This window comes from Bos javanicus, chromosome 22 (genome assembly GCF_032452875.1).
Source record: "Bos javanicus breed banteng chromosome 22, ARS-OSU_banteng_1.0, whole genome shotgun sequence".
NCBI classification, from domain to species: Eukaryota; Metazoa; Chordata; class Mammalia; order Artiodactyla; family Bovidae; genus Bos; species Bos javanicus.
The window spans coordinates 54655224-54671280 of record NC_083889.1 but is presented as its reverse complement, the minus strand read 5'-3'; the positions used below and the strand labels follow the sequence as shown (position 1 = coordinate 54671280).

At 49.8% G+C, this 16057-nt stretch overlaps 1 protein-coding gene across 11 annotated transcripts in view; it reads left to right on the top strand.

The window, feature by feature from the left end:
• ATP2B2 (ATPase plasma membrane Ca2+ transporting 2) overlaps nucleotides 1-16057 on the top strand; it is a 380163-nt gene that overhangs the window by 169027 nt on the left and 195079 nt on the right. For 9 of the 11 annotated variants that reach the window (XM_061397083.1, XM_061397086.1, XM_061397080.1 and 6 more), the window contains one exon: nucleotides 3091-3185. The gene's annotated coding sequence lies outside the window, so the exon portion shown is untranslated. Of the gene's footprint in view, nucleotides 1-3090; nucleotides 3186-13475; nucleotides 13581-14895; nucleotides 15046-16057 lie in introns of those variants that run through there. The other 2 variants (XM_061397077.1, XM_061397076.1) reach the window with 2 other exon arrangements.

Here is a 16057-nt window from a genome sequence, read left to right as displayed (position 1 = left end):
TGTTACTTTGTACCAGTTTATCAATGAGTAGTCACCTGTTGAATATTCCTAAAATTTAACACATGGATTTTAAGTATCTTAACAAAAGTATGTAAAATAAAAGTATTTCTTTCAAAAATAAAAAATCATTTAACATAATCTACCAGGCTAATGGTCTAAAGAAAAACCATGCAGTATATCCACTAATGCATTTGATAACATTCAGCAGCCACTCATGGTATAATGCTCAGAAACATAGGAATAGAAGGGATTTTGCTCAATGTGATAAAGAACATCTGCAAAAAACTAGGCTAATATTATCTTAATGGTTAAAGACTGAATGACTTTTCCTAAAACAGAATAAGGCAAGGATGTCAGCTCTCACCACTTATATTCAAATAGTGCTGTAAATTTTAGCCAATGCAGTAAGACAAGACAAGAAAAGGAATACAAGTTGGACAGGAAGAAATAAATTGTCCCCATTTGTAGATAACTTCATTGTCTGCAAGAAAAATCCCAAAGAATCTATCAAAGGGAAAATAAGAAAAACCTCCTGGAGCCAATGAGTGATTTCAGGAAGGTCACAGGGTACTAGATAAACCTACAGAAATCTATTGTATTTCTGTATACTAGCAGGGAACGTGGGTGTACCATGATTAAAAATGCAGTGCCATTTACAATAACTCAGAAGGGAGATAATTAGGTGTAAATTTAATAAAACATACAAGATTTGTATGCTGAGAAATAGTTTTTTTTAAAAAATCTGATGAAAGAAATCAAAGAAGATATAGATAAATGAAGTGACATATGTGTTCATGGATTGGAAGCCTCACCACAGTAAAAAAGTTAGTCTCTGCAATTCCTATTAAGATCCCAACAAAATTTTTATAGATGTAGAAAAGATTATTCTAAAACTTATGTGGAACAGCAGAGAAGCTGGAATAGCTGAAACAATTTTGAAAAAGAAGAGTAAGAAGAGTCTGTCTACCTGATTTCAAGATTTATTATATAGAAATCAAGACTTTATGGTATCAACAGAGAGATGACATGTAGGTCAATGAGGGAATAGAAGATTGAGAGATAAGACACATGCAAATAAGTCCAACTGATTTTTGACAAAGATACAAAAGCAATTCAATGGAGGAAAGATAATAACTTTTTCAACAAGTGATGCTGAAGCAATTGGACATCAGGGTCGGACACGACGGAAGTGACTTCAGCAGCAGCAGCAGCAGGCAAAAAAAAAAAATCCTATCTAAGTCTGTCACCTTATACAAAAGTAACTCAGAATGGATCATAGTCTTAAATATAAAATGTAAAACTATAAAACTTTTAGGGGAAAAATGTAAGAGGAAAATCTCCAGGATCTAAGACTAAATAATTATTAAACTTGACACCAAAGCATGACCCATAAAAGAAAAAAAAAAAAGATAATTGGGACTTCACGAAGTTAAAAGCTCACGATCTGCAAAAACAAACAAAAAAACTTGTTAAGAAGGTGAAGAAAAGCTAAAGACTGGGAGAAAATATTTGCAAACCACAAAATCTAACAAAGTACTGATATCTAATAAGTATAAAAAATACTCTCCAAATTCAACCATTAAAAAAATCCAATTAGAAAATGGATAAAAGTCGTAGAGAGACATTTCTATGAAGAGAATATACAGATGGAAAACAAGCACATGAAAAGATGTTCAACATCATTAGCCATCAAAGAGAGGCAAATTAAAACCACGGTGAGACATTATTACACACCTATCAGAACAGCTAAAATAAAAAGTGATCACACCAACTGCAGAAAAACCGGATCACTCGTACATTGTAGACGGGAATGTAAAATGGTACAGTCACCCTAAAAAAGAGTTTGGAAGTCTCTTTAAAACAAACAAACAAAAAAACCCTAAATATAGAACTACTGTATGACCCAATAATTAATTGTCCTATTGAGCATTCATGCCAAATAAATGTAAACTTATGTTCACACAAAAACTCTGTACACAAAGGTTTATAGCAGCTTTACTCATATTAATCAAAAACTGGAAGTAACCCAGATGTCCTTTCATGGTTGATTAAGCTACCCGTGATCCCCCCACATCATGCAGTGGTACTCACCTAAAAAGCACTGAACTGTCTACACATACAACAACCTGATGAACCTCCACAGAACTGAGCTGCATGAAAAAAGCCATCCCAGAAGGTCACATATAGCATGATATCATTTATAGACATCTTTGAAGAAACAATATTATGGAGATTCATGACTGCCAGGAGTTGAGGGTGCAGGGGCTTCCCTCGTGGCTCAGTGCTGAAGCTGAAGCTGCAACACTCTGACCACCTGGTGTTAGGAGTCAATTCATTGGCAAAGACCCTGATGCTGGAAAAGACTGAAGGCAAAAGGAGAAGGGGATGACAGAGGATGGGACGGTTAGACAGTATCACCTACTCAGTGGACTTGAATTTGAGCAAACTCTAGGGCTACAGTCCATGGGATGGCAAAAAGTCGGAGACGACTCAGCAACTGAACAACAAGGGGTGCGGGTGGGTGGGGGTGGCTTCAGTGGGACGGCCCAAGGAAGCTTATGGTGACAGAACAGTTCCGTATCTGGATTGTGACTGTGCTTACATAACACTACACATGTGATAAAACTGCTCACACACATCGCCATGAATGCACATAGAAATAGGTATTATTATCTCTGTCCTGCAGATGGGGAAACAGAGGCTTGGAAAAGTCCGGCCACCAGCCCCAGGGCCTCTGTCCTTCTGAGCACAGGCCTATGACCACTCTGCCTCACTTCCTCTGCCCTCGCAGGCCACACCAGCCATCAGACAGAGGACAGGGAGACCTCACCCTAACACTCTCCTGGCGGGTAGACTGGTTCCCCTGAGATGGGACCTGGGAGAGGGTGAAGCCCACCCAAGCAAGTCCTGATGGAGAAGGCAGGGGCAGAGTCCTCCTGCTTCTCTCCCAGCTCCACCCCCCTGACCCTGGCACTAGCCCAGTGCCGACACATAGGGACACGCCCCACCACTGTTCCCTTCCCGCTCCTTCCTGACTTGAGTCCCTGTGGGGTCACCCGCCCCTAACCAATGCCTTCTCCTCTTTTCCAGAGCTGAACTTCGTCACCCAGTCCCCAGAGGCCGCAAGACATGGGCCCCATTTTCCAAACCCTGACGCCTTTCATTTAACCAGAAGACGTGGAGTGGTGAGTTGGAGACTGGGGTTTTGCGGGAGCTGGGGGTGGGGGAGACCTGGGAGGATAGCACTGGTGTAGGGGTGCTGATGGGGGTCCGCTAAGCAGGAAAGCAGTGGTCGACAGCAGCCGCCTTCCCTCTTCCGCTCTGGTGGGGACGCGTGAATTATTTATGCACCACGGTGCAGGTGTGGGAACCTCCCCCTCACGTCTTTGCGTTTGAATGGAGAGCAGAATGAGAAAGCCTCATGGAAGGAAGGCAGGATCCCTGCACATAGAGAACTGAGTCTCGAGTCCCTCGTCAGTGAAACTGGGCGGCAGCAGCGTTTCTTTCTTGTCAAGGTCAAGCAGAGATGATCCAGAGATGAGTGCTTAGCAGAGTAGCTGGAAGATAGTAGGTGCTCAGTTGAATAAATAGATGCCTGGTTGTCTAGTGCGTGTTAGTTAATGGGCAGCTGTCTCTCCAGGGTCACAGTGCCATCCGGCCTTCCAGAGCCAGCCCCTATGGCAGCTCTGTGAGGTTTCTCTGGCTCCTAGCTGGGATTAACCACATCTTCTGTTTTCCCAAATCCCTTTCTTTGGGCTTCTGTTAATGCCTTGCTTGATCCGCCTTGCGTTATATACCTATGGACCTCAAAGTCCATGCTTGTTCCCCGAGACCCACACCTGTCAGGGACCAGAGGTCACGCTGCTCATGTACGAGCATCGGACCCAACTTACTTTCCGAAAAAACAGCCCCTGAGCCAGAGCTCAAGTCAGCTTCTCCTCTGACCTCAGAAGGTGTCATCAGCCCCTTTCACAGGTGAGAAGACTGAGACCCAGAGAGAAGTAACTACCAGCCAGGAGTTGGGAGCTCTGGGGTGCAACTCAGAGATTCTGAGCTCACTTCCTACTTACCCCACCCTGCCTGCACCAAGAAAGATGAGAAAGTCCAGACCCAAACAGGAGAAGGGGTAGACAGGCAGATGGGCCACGTGCCTCTGTCCTCAACCCTCAGAGATCACCCAGATCTCTCGCCTCACTGAAGTTCTGTTTCTTGCCCAAGCACTTTGGGACCAACCAGATTGTTTCCAAACACATTACATAATCGTGCACATATTTATTTAATGCCATCTCTTGAATATTAAACAATCGATAATGCGGAACAGAAACATGGGTGTTTAAACCCGGCAGCTTTTGACAGGCGTGGGTGCAGAAGGAGGTTGAGGAGAGCCATCTATGAGCCATCCACGGGAACAGGAGGTGACACCCACCCCTCCTCCTCTTCCCGAGACGGGTTGAAAAGCTTCCAAGGCTCACAAGGTTGGCAAAGATTTAGTGTTTTCACCACTGGGGCTCAACCTCTTTTATTACATAATACCAAGGATGCATGAGCTCTTCACTGGAAAAGACCCTGATGTGGGATAAAGACCTAGGAAAGACTGAGGGCAAGAGGAGAATGGAACGACAGAGGATGAGATGGTTGGATGGCGTCACCAAATCAGTGGACGTGAGTTTGAGCAAATTCTGGGAATTTGAAGGACAGGGAAGCCTGGCATGCTGCAGTCCATGGGGTCGCAGAGTTGGACACAACTTAGTGACCCAACAACAACAAAGGATGCTTGGGGCAGGGCTTGCTCAACTACCTCTTTATCTGTTTATGAGTGTTTATTGAGCATCTTCTATGTGCAGTCTCTGTTATGCTCTGATTCACCTTGGGGTACCCTTGAGAATGAAACACATGAGACCCGCTCCTCATACAGTTGAGCAAATAAATACAAAAGATGGCTTCTGGACATGACTAGCACTGAATAAAACAAAGCAGAGCAGCAGGGTGGGAGTGCTGGGCAGCCCCTAAGGAGGGGACTTCTGGCCAGAGGTCCCTATGGTGGAAGCAGCCAGCCATGCAGAGGTCTGGGTCAAGGCACAGGGGTGGTGAGAGGGGCAGGTTTGGGGAGAGCGTTCTGAGCAGATGAGGGTGGGGGCAAGGGGCAAGTGACCCTGATGGAGCTAAGGAAGAATAAGGAAGACAGTGTGCTGGGGAGGGGTGAGTGAGGCCCCCAAGTAGACTCTGCAGACAGGGGGATACCTCCTCAGCAGGGCCCTTGGGCCAGGCCTAGAGGACCCCCAAGAGAAGTTTAAATTGCAGTCTACATGCAGTGGCTAAGCTGTTGGAGGGCTCTAGCAATCTGATGAGTGTTAGGAAAACACCCCTCTGCAGCTAGGAGAGGACTGGGGAGTGGCAGCATGCTGGGAAGGGCTGGGTCAAAGTTCTAGGTCTGGAGTGCTGGGGGTGGGCAGAGAGAATCCAAGGAGGGGCTGCGGGGGCCCCAAGTGCTAGTGGATCTGTCCAAGGTGATGGTGAGTTCCTCCCAGGGCAGCTGTGGAGGGCCTGGCCTGACCTGGCAGAAGTCATGGTAACTCAGATATCGATGATAATAATAGTACCTAGGATTCACCAGGCACTTGCTGTGAGCCAGGCACTGGTCTGAGCCTCTTATCCTCACCACCAGCCTGTTATACATGTATGTTCATTATCTCCATTTCACAGAAGAGGGAGGGGACCAAGGCACAGAGCAGTTAAGTGAAATGCCCAGGGTCACTCAGCGAGTTAATGGCAAAGCTCGGATTTGAACCCCGTCCATCTGACTCCATACATATGGCCCTGCATCCACGGTGGCTGAGTGAAATGATAACAGTAGCAATGCTAACAATGACGAGAGCAGTTGCTTACTACAGTGCTGGCTACATGCCAGGCCCTGTTCTAAATGCTTTAACAAGTGCTAACTGGGGAATTCCCTGGTGGTCCAGTGGTTAAGACCTCGCCCTCCAGTTCAGGAGGTGGGAGTTTGATCCCTCACTGGGGGAGCTAAGTCACACATACCTTGAGGTAAAAAAACCAAAGCATAAAACAGAAACAAGGAAGGTTGTAACAAATTCAGTAAAGACTTTTAAAGTGATCCTCATTAAAAAAAAAAAAAAAAATTCTCATCATTTAGTCTTCACAACAGCCTATAAGGCAGGCACGACCTTTATCCACATCGTACAGACGGAGACACTGAAGCACAGAGCTTTCCCTAGCCAAGATTTGAACCCAGGAGTTCTAGCTCCAGAGTCCAGGCTTTTAGTGTAAGTTGGGGGGACGTTGACCACCTACAACCTAACCTGGCTCCATCTGCATTTCCAAGTCTGGGGCCAAGCCTTGGCTGGGCCAGAGTCCCAGCCATGTTGGGGAGTGGGGCAGGCACTCCAGGAGCCGTGGGAAATCACAAAGGGCTGGACTGTCCCCCCCCCCCAGAGCCCGCTGGCTCTTCAGTGGCCAAAGCAGAGGGCTTCCCAGAGCCTGACCCACCTGCAGAAGCAGAGACGAGCCAACGCAGGCAGGCTCAGCTCCTTGACGTCATCTTGGAGACATCCCACCACCCTCTCTGCTGACAAGAGCATCCAGAGAGCAGTGAACCAAGAGGGAGGGGTCATCAAGTCAGATCACATCCATGAGAAATGTCTACCCCAAGTCTGCTCAGAAACAACCCCCCCAAACAGTCCCAGTGGAACCTCTTTTAAGCAAAAACTACAGGCATCCTTCTCTATAAATAAATCTAACTGGCAGACTTTCCACACCAGAGCAATGTCTTAGGCCATAGGAACTAACGCTAGTTTACAAAGCAGGTCAGCCCTTCTTCAGAGGTGGATGGCAGTTCCTGTCTGAGGGGCAGTGCTGGCGCCAGGGGACAGTGCGTGCAGAAGTGCCGTGTGATACGTGAAAACGTGTGCATGCGAGGGCTGTAACAGTACTCAAAATGTTTCTATAAGTCTTTTGCCTCTCTTTTGTTGTTAGGTTGTTTGTCTTATTGGATGGGCTTCCCAGGTGGCTCAGTGGTGAAGAATCCACCTGCAATGCAGGAGATGTGGGTTCGATCCCTGGGTCAGGAAGATCCCCTGGAGAAGGAAGTGGCAACCCACTCCAGTATTTTTGCCTGGAACACCCCATGGACAGAGGAGCCTAACAGGCTACAGTCCATGGGGTCGCAAAGAGTTGGACACGACTTAGCAACTAAACACCAGAATTGTCTTATTGAGTTCTTTATAGTATATGTTTTCTATGAATGCCTCCTTTGTTTTCTGAAAAGTGAAAGCATTAGTCTCTCAGTCGAGTCAGACTCTTTGTGACCCCATAGAGTGTAGCCCGCCAGGCTCCTCTGTTCATGGAATTCCCCAGGCCAGAATGCTGGAGTGGATAGCCATTCCTTTCTCTGGGGATCTTCCTGACCCAGAGATTGAACCTGGGTCTCCTGCACTGCAGACAGATTCTTTACTTTCTAAGCCACCTCTTTATAGTATATATTGTCTATGAATATATCCTTTGTTATCCATATGATTGCAAGTATTTTCTCCTAATTCGTGACTTGTCTTCCCCTGGCCAGGCAGTCCGAGAGTCTGGAATGCCAGGGATGGAGCAAAGAGGTTGGGGCCGTGCACTCCACACCCTGAGGCCACTCAGCACAGGTTCTCTCTGGGGAGGCGGGCACGGTGAGGACTGCCAGGCTGCACACTTCTCCCATGGTGGTTTCAGGTCCCAGTCGTGCAGTCTTTAGCAAGGTGTTTAAATTTCTGCCACCTCAGTTTTATGTCTTTAAAATGGGAGTAAGAAGCCCTCCACATTGAGACGGTTGAAAGAATTGGGTGGGAGAGGACATTTCAGGGCATGGAGTGTCACCAGCTGCCCAGTGGGTCTCTGGTCCCAGTGGCCCCAGTGGGAACAATTGCCCGCTCTCAGCCTTGGGTGCCTGGGGTTGAGGGCACCCTTCCCCAGGGTCAGTGGGAGAACTAAAAAGGGACCCGCCTTCCCTTCACTAGGAAAGAATAAAACTTGTAACATCTTATTACTAGAAGGAACCAAAGAACTCCTCAACAACCCCACGCAGTGACTGGCACCTTTTCAAAATGTCTTGCTGATTACCTCCAGGGACAGGGACCTCACCACCTGTTCTGTGGCCAAGAGCAGAGGTGACCCCCAGTTCATGCAGCTCGTTCTTGGGCATTTTACACATAAGTAAACCCAGTACTCCTCACTCAGGGCATCGTGGCTCTTACTTTACAGTTTTAACCACACGAGTTATGTGGTTTCTTAAGCTTGAGAATGGAAGACCCTGCTCACGTTTCACCTCTCCTGGAACCATCCCCCATGGAAATCAGTCACTCTCCTTCTCATTCTCTGCAGCTCTTCAGATATGCCTCTTCTGTGGTAGAAGGTATCCTGTTGTGTTTTATTTGGTTGTTCAGTTAGAGCTCTCTCGCTAGACTCTAAAGTCTCCAAGAGTGGGGGGCAGTGGAAAGAGCTTGCTTGGGCCTGAGAGTCAAATAGGTCTGACTTTCATGCCTTATTCCCTGCTGGCTGTGTGACCCAGAGGAAGTTATCCAGCCTCTCTGAGTACATGGATCACGTCAGAGTCTTAATCATCCTCGCTCCCTGTGTGTGCGTGCATACTTAGTCACTCAGTCGAGTCCGACTCTCTGCGACCCCATGGACTGTAACCCACCAGGCTCCTCTGTCCATGAGATATCCCAGGCAAGAATACTGGAGTGGATTGCCACTTCCTTCTTCAGGGGATCTTCTCGACCCAGGGATCGAACTCAGGTCTCCTGAATTGCAGGCAGATTCTTTACCACTGAGCCACCAGGGAATCCCCTCCCTGAGCAGAACCCACATCTGTTTATCTGTGTATCCCTAGTCCCTGACCCACAGTGGGCGCTGAGCTCTTGTGGAATAGAGGAAGTGCTAGGAGGCTGTGAGTGCAGTCAGTCATTGCATTGCAGGGGAGGAGTTTGCTGCTAGAAGTGTGCAGTGCTGAAGCCAAGAGACAAAACAGGAAAATGAGATTCAAGGACTGGACACGGGCAGCGGTCCAGGGCTCCTTAGCGAAGGGGCAGCAGAGGGAAGCACACTCACACCACCACCCAGGAGCCAGCCCGCGGGAACTGCCAACACCTCGGTCCCTGCGCCAGGGAAGTGCTCGTCTAGGACCTGTGCGACTTAACCTGTGTTTTAAAAAGCAAAAGCCTGGGAAGCAAAGAAAGTCGCTGGGTTGACTAAATAATATGTTTGCCACACAGACGTTCTACTGTTTGTCAAATAGGAGCCGTTGCGATCAGCAAAATATCAATTCACATAAAAAGAGAAAAACAGAGTCAAGGGCGAGTTCCTTACACCTGAAATGTTTAAAATAAAGGAGACTGTCAGCACGAGAAGGGGAGAATGACAGGAGCTGGGTAGGCACTCGAGTGGAAGTGCTCCTTCTCCGGAGACACTGGTGAAAGTCTATCTCTCTGCCCATCACGAAACACACGTGTTTTCTTCCTGCTCTCTGTCAACAGACAGAAGGGAATCGGGCACATTATAATGGGACAAGCAAGGAGTATCGTGGGGACATGAGACAGGATGAGCGGGGGGCTGTGTCATCTTTTTTTCCCTTTAATCGAGAAAGGCTTCCTGGGGGAGGCAAGATCCGGGCTGTTTGGTCCAGGCCCTCCCCACTACCTGGCCTCTCCCCAGCGCTCACACTCACGTGGCCTCTTCATTGGCAGTCTCTGTGGCCAGGGTCTGGCCAGATGCACAGATGGTGGCCACCCTTTCCGCATGATCCCAGGGCCACTCGACACCAGCTTGTCGTACCGGGAGTCCTCAGAACAAAAGGACTTCCAGGTAACAGGACTGGAGCCAGCGTGCTGCTGATAGGATTGGAAGCCTCAAGTGAACGGCGGCCCAGGAGGAAGCCGGGGCCACAGAGAAGCGCCCATCACCCCCACTGTTTTTGGCAGAGGCGCTGTTTCAGCAAGCACAGGCACTGCGGAGGCCGGCCATGCTCCCCCGCCCCTCCTCACCCTGGCCTGCTCCTCGCTGGTCCCGAGACCAGAAAGGCAGGTCTCAGCCCTGCTGGTAGCTGGACTGGCCACTGCATAGGGTGTAACCACAGGCTGGAGACTTCTGCAGCGGGGGCCATCCATGCTGAAGCCAAGAGGTCAGGGTAGGGGTTTGTGTCCTCGGCCTGGTATGCAGGGGGGGACCCTTGGGGATTCTCCACCATCTCCAGCCCAGGTGTGGGTGGGGCATTCACCAGCACCGCCCACAGTCCTGCGCTGCCTGGGCCCCTCGAGGGTCTGGGTCTCCAGGCCAGGGGGCGCTGGGATGAAGGCGACTCAGTGTGGAGGAGGGACCTCGAGCCGTGAGTCCTGGGCCCGGAGGGAGCCTGGAGGGTAGGCACACCCTTTGGAAGTCGATGAGGAGCCCCGAGGGGTCGGTCTCTGGCCTCACTCAGCTCTCTGGGCACCCTTCCTGCAGAGAACAGCTGACTCGAGTGAGAGCGTGAGAGATAGCCAGGTTCAAATCCAGGTCCCTGTGAGACTGTGCGTGTTTACTAGTGCCTCAGTTTCCCACCCTGTAAAATGGGGATGTGAGAGCAGGACTGATCTCATAAGGCTGTTGTGAAGATCGAGCAAGATGGCAGATGCAGCCCCATAGCTCTGAGCATCTCTGCTGCCTGCCCCTCAACACTCCCCAAGCATGGGGCACACCTTCAGAGCCCACAGGGTCAGCGCTGGAAGGAAAATGAAGAGACCTGTAGGCTACTTGCCCATTTCACAGGCGCAACTGCAGAGGAGATGATCTAGGTCATGGCCCCAGACTCCAAGCCAGACAGGCCGTGGATTGAATCCTGAGTCTGCAGACAAGCTGTAGAGAAGTTCTTGACCCTCTGACCCCCATTTTTCAATATGTGAAGTGGAGATGATTGTAGTGGATATACTTCATGCAGGTATCTGTGAGGATTGAAATCATGCCTCACACATGAAAGGTGTATCCTGTACTTCATACAAAAATTGGGAGCCACCACCAGCACCAGCACCACCATCGCTGTGGTTATTATTGTTGTTGTTGAAAACGATGTTGTTGTGAGGAAAGGGAGACTCAGAGACGGAAAGGGACTTGCTGGCAGTTGCACAGCAAGTCAGAGGGCAAGACAGGTCCAGCCCTGGCCTCCTAACCCCCAGTCCCCATTCTTCCTGCTTCCCTCATCATCTCATTGGTCTTTGCTGCCTCTCAGTCCATCCTGCCTAGAGCTTGGTTTCCCCTTGCAAGAGGTCCCCCTGAAGCATCTGAGACCTGTCTCTCGCTGATCTTGTTGCTTCTGGGCACAGATTTGGGGTCACCACACAGGGGAAGCTGACATCCCCCGAGACAAGATGCTGGGCCATCAGTGTGCTGGTAAGGCTACCTTCTCCCTGTGCTTTCTACAGTGCCCGTCCAAAAGCCCCAGCTTCCCTGCTGTCCTCAGGGATCCTTGGCCAGGGGGATCCCTGAGGGGATCAGGATGCAGCTTTTGGGGGCTGACTCCTTTGTTCCCCAAGAGGCTCCTTAGGGAGGGGAGGATTGGGACCCCAACTTCCACCAAAGCTTCCCTGCATATTGGGGTCAGATCCTGGGTCATCCTCAGGGGGTTCCTGGTTCCTTAGCCAATCTGGGCCACCTGTGCCAGCTTGCCTCTGTCTCTCTACCTTCCAGCCATCAGAGCTCAGCCTTTCCTGGCAGGAAGGGACAGAGACACAAAAGGAGGCTGAGGAGGGAGAGGATGGAATTTGCTTTAAGGAGAAACAGGAGTTATGTACTTGTTTTAATAATATAAATATTACATGAACAATAATCATTCTTATGCTTCCCACATATTGAACACTTGCTATGCACCAGACGGGCTTCCCAGGTGGCGCTAGTGGTAAAGAACCCACCTGCTGATGCAGGAAATGTAAGAGATGTGGGTCCGATCCCTGGTTCAGGAAGATCCCCTGGAGGAGGGCATGGCAACCCAGTCCAGTATTCTTGCTTGGAGAATCCCCCTGGAGAGAGGAGCCTGGCGGGCTACAGTCCATGGGGTCGCAGAGAGTCAGACATGAGTGAAGTGACTTAGCTGGCACACGTGCACCAGGCACCCTGCTGAGAACTTTATATATAGATATATAATTTCAGTTAACCTGACTACAGCCATATCAGGTAGGAAATATTACGATACCCATTTTATAGATGAGTCCTATGTATATGTTGTGTGGTAGCTATGGATGGCAAGCAGATGAAATAAAGCAGGACAGACTCAGTGGGATCCCAGTGAGTGCGAAGGACTGTGGCACACTGGAGACAACTGATGAAGGCAGCTGTTTTTTTAACTGGGTCACGATACACAGAAGGGCTTCCCAGGGCTCTAGAGGCAAAGAACCCACCTGCCAAGGCAAGAGACGTAAGAGACACGGGTTCAGTCCCCAGGTCGGGAAGATCCCCCGGAGGAGGCCCTGGCAACCCACTCCAGTATTCTTGCCTGGAGAGTCCCATGGACAGAGGAGCCTGGCGGGCTACAGTCCGTGGGGTCACAAAGAATCAGACACAAATGAAGTGGTTGAGCAGGTACACACACACGTACATTAAAGTGGGCAGAGAGCACTTATCTTAATTGTACCATCTGATGATTTTTACACATATTTATACCACCCAAATAAAAATATATAGAGAATATTTCTAGTACCGCAAACATTGCTTCTCGGGCATACAATTTTTTTTTTTTTTTTAATTCTGCAAAGCTTTTAGAGCCAAGAGGCACCTAAGGAAACATGATGACTAAAATATACTGTGATATCCTGGATGGGATCCTGGAAAAGAAACAGGACTGGAGGTGAAAACTAAAGAAATGTGAAACAAGTATGGGCTTTAGTTAATATTAGCATATCAATATTGATTCACTAATTGTGAAAAATGCACCATACTAATGTAAACTGTTAATAATAAGGGAAACTGGAAGTGGGGTAGGTGAGAACTCCCTGTACTATTCTTAGCAATTTTTTGGTAAACCTAAAACTGTTCTAAAACAAAAAGTTTATTTAAAATTAAAAAAAAAAAAAAGGTGTTCTGTAGATATTTAAGGGAAATACATCCATGGACTGGGTCTGGCTGTGTTTGAGCTGCCCGTTTGTGACCTCCAGTGGTCTAAGGCCCTTACTTTACAGATGAGGAACCTGGGGCCCCCAACAGGGAGGGCGCTCTTCCAGGGCCCCACACGGGGCCAGTGGCAGAGGCTGGTCCGTGCTCCAGCTGTAAGGGAGGGGCTTGGGGCGCGGGTGCAGGGCGGCCGGGGTCTCCCTGGGTCCTGGGTCCTGGCTGGGGGCCTGCCCCGCCGGAAGCTGCCAGGTGCCACTGGCTTCCTCCCGGGCTCTCCAGGGCTGTCAGTTGGAAACCAGTTTTCCCACTGGCCTCGGCCCCAGAGGGAGTGGTCACGAGCAGTTCCTGTTCTGGGAGCAGGGTGTCGTCTTCCCACTCCCGCCTGTCTCCATGCACCTGAGAGGTGTCCCCATGGCCAGCCCGGGGCCTCGGTTGAGTGTTTGTTGGACAGATGGGTGAGTGAAGACATGAAGGAGGGAAGAAACGAACGGCAGGGGTGGGTGGCTATTTGGAGAGGGCAGTAGGGGAGAGGGGGCCAGGAGTGCAGACCCTGCAGCCAGATGGCCTGGGTCAGACGCTGGCCCTGCCGCTCCAGCCACAACGCCTTGGACAAGTCATTTAACCTGTCTGTGCCTCAAACTTCTCATCAGATGGCGGAGCTGATGGTGGCTCCTGTGCCCTACAGGAGTGCAGAGAGGGTTAAAGGAGTCGACTGACATACCAGGGGAGGGAGGGATGCGATAAATAGAGGCCAGGAGAGAAGGAGAGTGGGGGGAGGGGTGATGAGTTTGTTTTCATATTGAGACGTGGAAACCTGGACGAAGCCACAGGACTGGCCACTGACCCAGAGAAGAGGTTTGGTAGCTTCCCACGGTGATCAGAGCACAGATTCGTGAGCTGGTCTGCCGGGAGTCCAGGCCCAAGGCCCCCCACCCCTTACTATTTTAGCCATGTAGCCTTGGGCAAGAGTAGTAACCTCTGTGTGCGCCTGTATCTTCATCTGTAACACAGGTGCGATTACTGCAGTACTTGTTTCATGAGATTGTCATGAGAATTAAGTAGTTGTCTGGTTATGTGTGTACCCCCTGGGACCTCTAGCATATAATCTTAGTTGCTTGGTCGTGTCTGATTCTTTGCAACCCCATGGGCTGTAGCTCCCCCAGGCTCCTCTGTCCCTGTGATTCTCCAGGCAAGTATACTGGAGTGGGTTGCCATTCCCTTCTCCAGGGGATCTTCCCGACCCAGGTATCGAACCCAGGTCTCCTGCATTGCAGGTGAATTCTTTACCATCTGAGCCACCAGAGGAGCCCCTGGCATATGACCAGTATTTGTTAAATAACTGGGAGAGGTTTTATACCAAAAATCCACTTCCTTCTCTGGAGGGCATTGTCTCACTCGAGAGATGGAGCTCCCGGTGTTGTGAATTCTCTTACCACCTGAATCCAGGCAGGCAGCTGCCCTTCACAAAGCCAGACATGGTGAGGGCCAAACTGCTGACCGGCTTCCTGTCGCTATGGCCTCCACCCCCTCCGGCCAACCCCGGGGTGAGCAATGCTTGCCATATTTTCAGAGAAGCCAGAAATCTAGATTCTACACACAAGTCCCCAATTTTTAAACATTGGCACTTGGTTCAACTTTATTTTAAGCTCTAAGCCAAACAAACAAATGTATTTTAAGCTGGCTGCTTTCCTGAGCCGTTGGTTTACAGCTTCCACCCCAGTCTAGCCCTGCCAGCTGGCTTTCTTCTATTATTCTTGCCCTGTGTTTTAGAGAAAAGGAAACTGAGGCACAGAGAGACACACCTGGACCTGTGTATCTGACCACTCAGTGGAGGCAGTGAATGAGGCAGTCTCCTCGTTCCCTTCTCCTGGCTACAAGCAACGCAGGACTCCCCAGGGAATCCACCAGGCTTTGCAGCAGGTGAGGGAACACGACTCCAGAGGGAATTTCCCCCCAGCCTGGGCTCTTCCAGGGGCATATTTGAACTCTAATGTCTGCTGACCACATGCCAGCTGGGCCATGCCTTCGGGAGCAGCTGATATGAAGCAGAGTTTCCCAACTTCCAAAGCCATCGCAAAGATTAGGGATGCCAGGATCCCCATCTTTGCATCCAGCACTGGCAGATGGGAGGCCACGATTCCAAGGGGTTCCTGACCCTCAGGCTTTGGGAAAGAGCTAGCAATATACTCTATAGTAAAGAAAGTCGCTCAGTGAGAACTCATGGGGTTGAGGAAAGACCCGAAGCATGTTCTAAAGTCTTGGAAGGGTAATTTTTTTGTTTGCAATTGATCTGCAGGCCTGTCATACTCTGAGCTTGAGTCATATTTTTTTCTTTTCTGTTAAAAAGCTGCTCTTTGGTTTCCACTTTCTTAACCTGTCTGCGCCTCCATTCCCTCGGCTGTAAAATGGGGATAAACGTTGTCCTGACCTCCTGCAGCTTGTGATGAGAATGCAATGAGACAGCACGTGCCGAGGATTAAGCAGTAGAAGCCAGCGAGGCTGTCGCTGTTAGCCGCGGCCTGCCGGCCTCTCTGCCCAGGTGGTGGCCAGAGGCGCTGTCACTCCCGGCCTTTCTGTACCCTGACTCTCCATGCGTTTGTGATTGTGGCCTTGCCTGGAGAGTTAAATGCACCCACCGGCTGTGGAGCACCTCTTGTGGGTCAGCTTCTACGCCAGACCCTCCCCCCTGTTTTGTCTTCCTTACCCCTCAGAGCAGCCCTGGGAAGCCAACAGCACCACCATCTTTGCAGATGAAGAACCTGAGGCTCTGGGAGGTCACCTCCACATGGGGACCTGAGCCCGAGCACTCCCCGTTACCTGCCTGAGCCTCCAGCTTCCTCGTCTGTAAAAGGAGGTTCAGGACACCCATCCCGGGGCTGCTGTGAGGATCGGTGAAGGCACGGCTTGGAGGGTGCACTGTCAGCTGCGAATC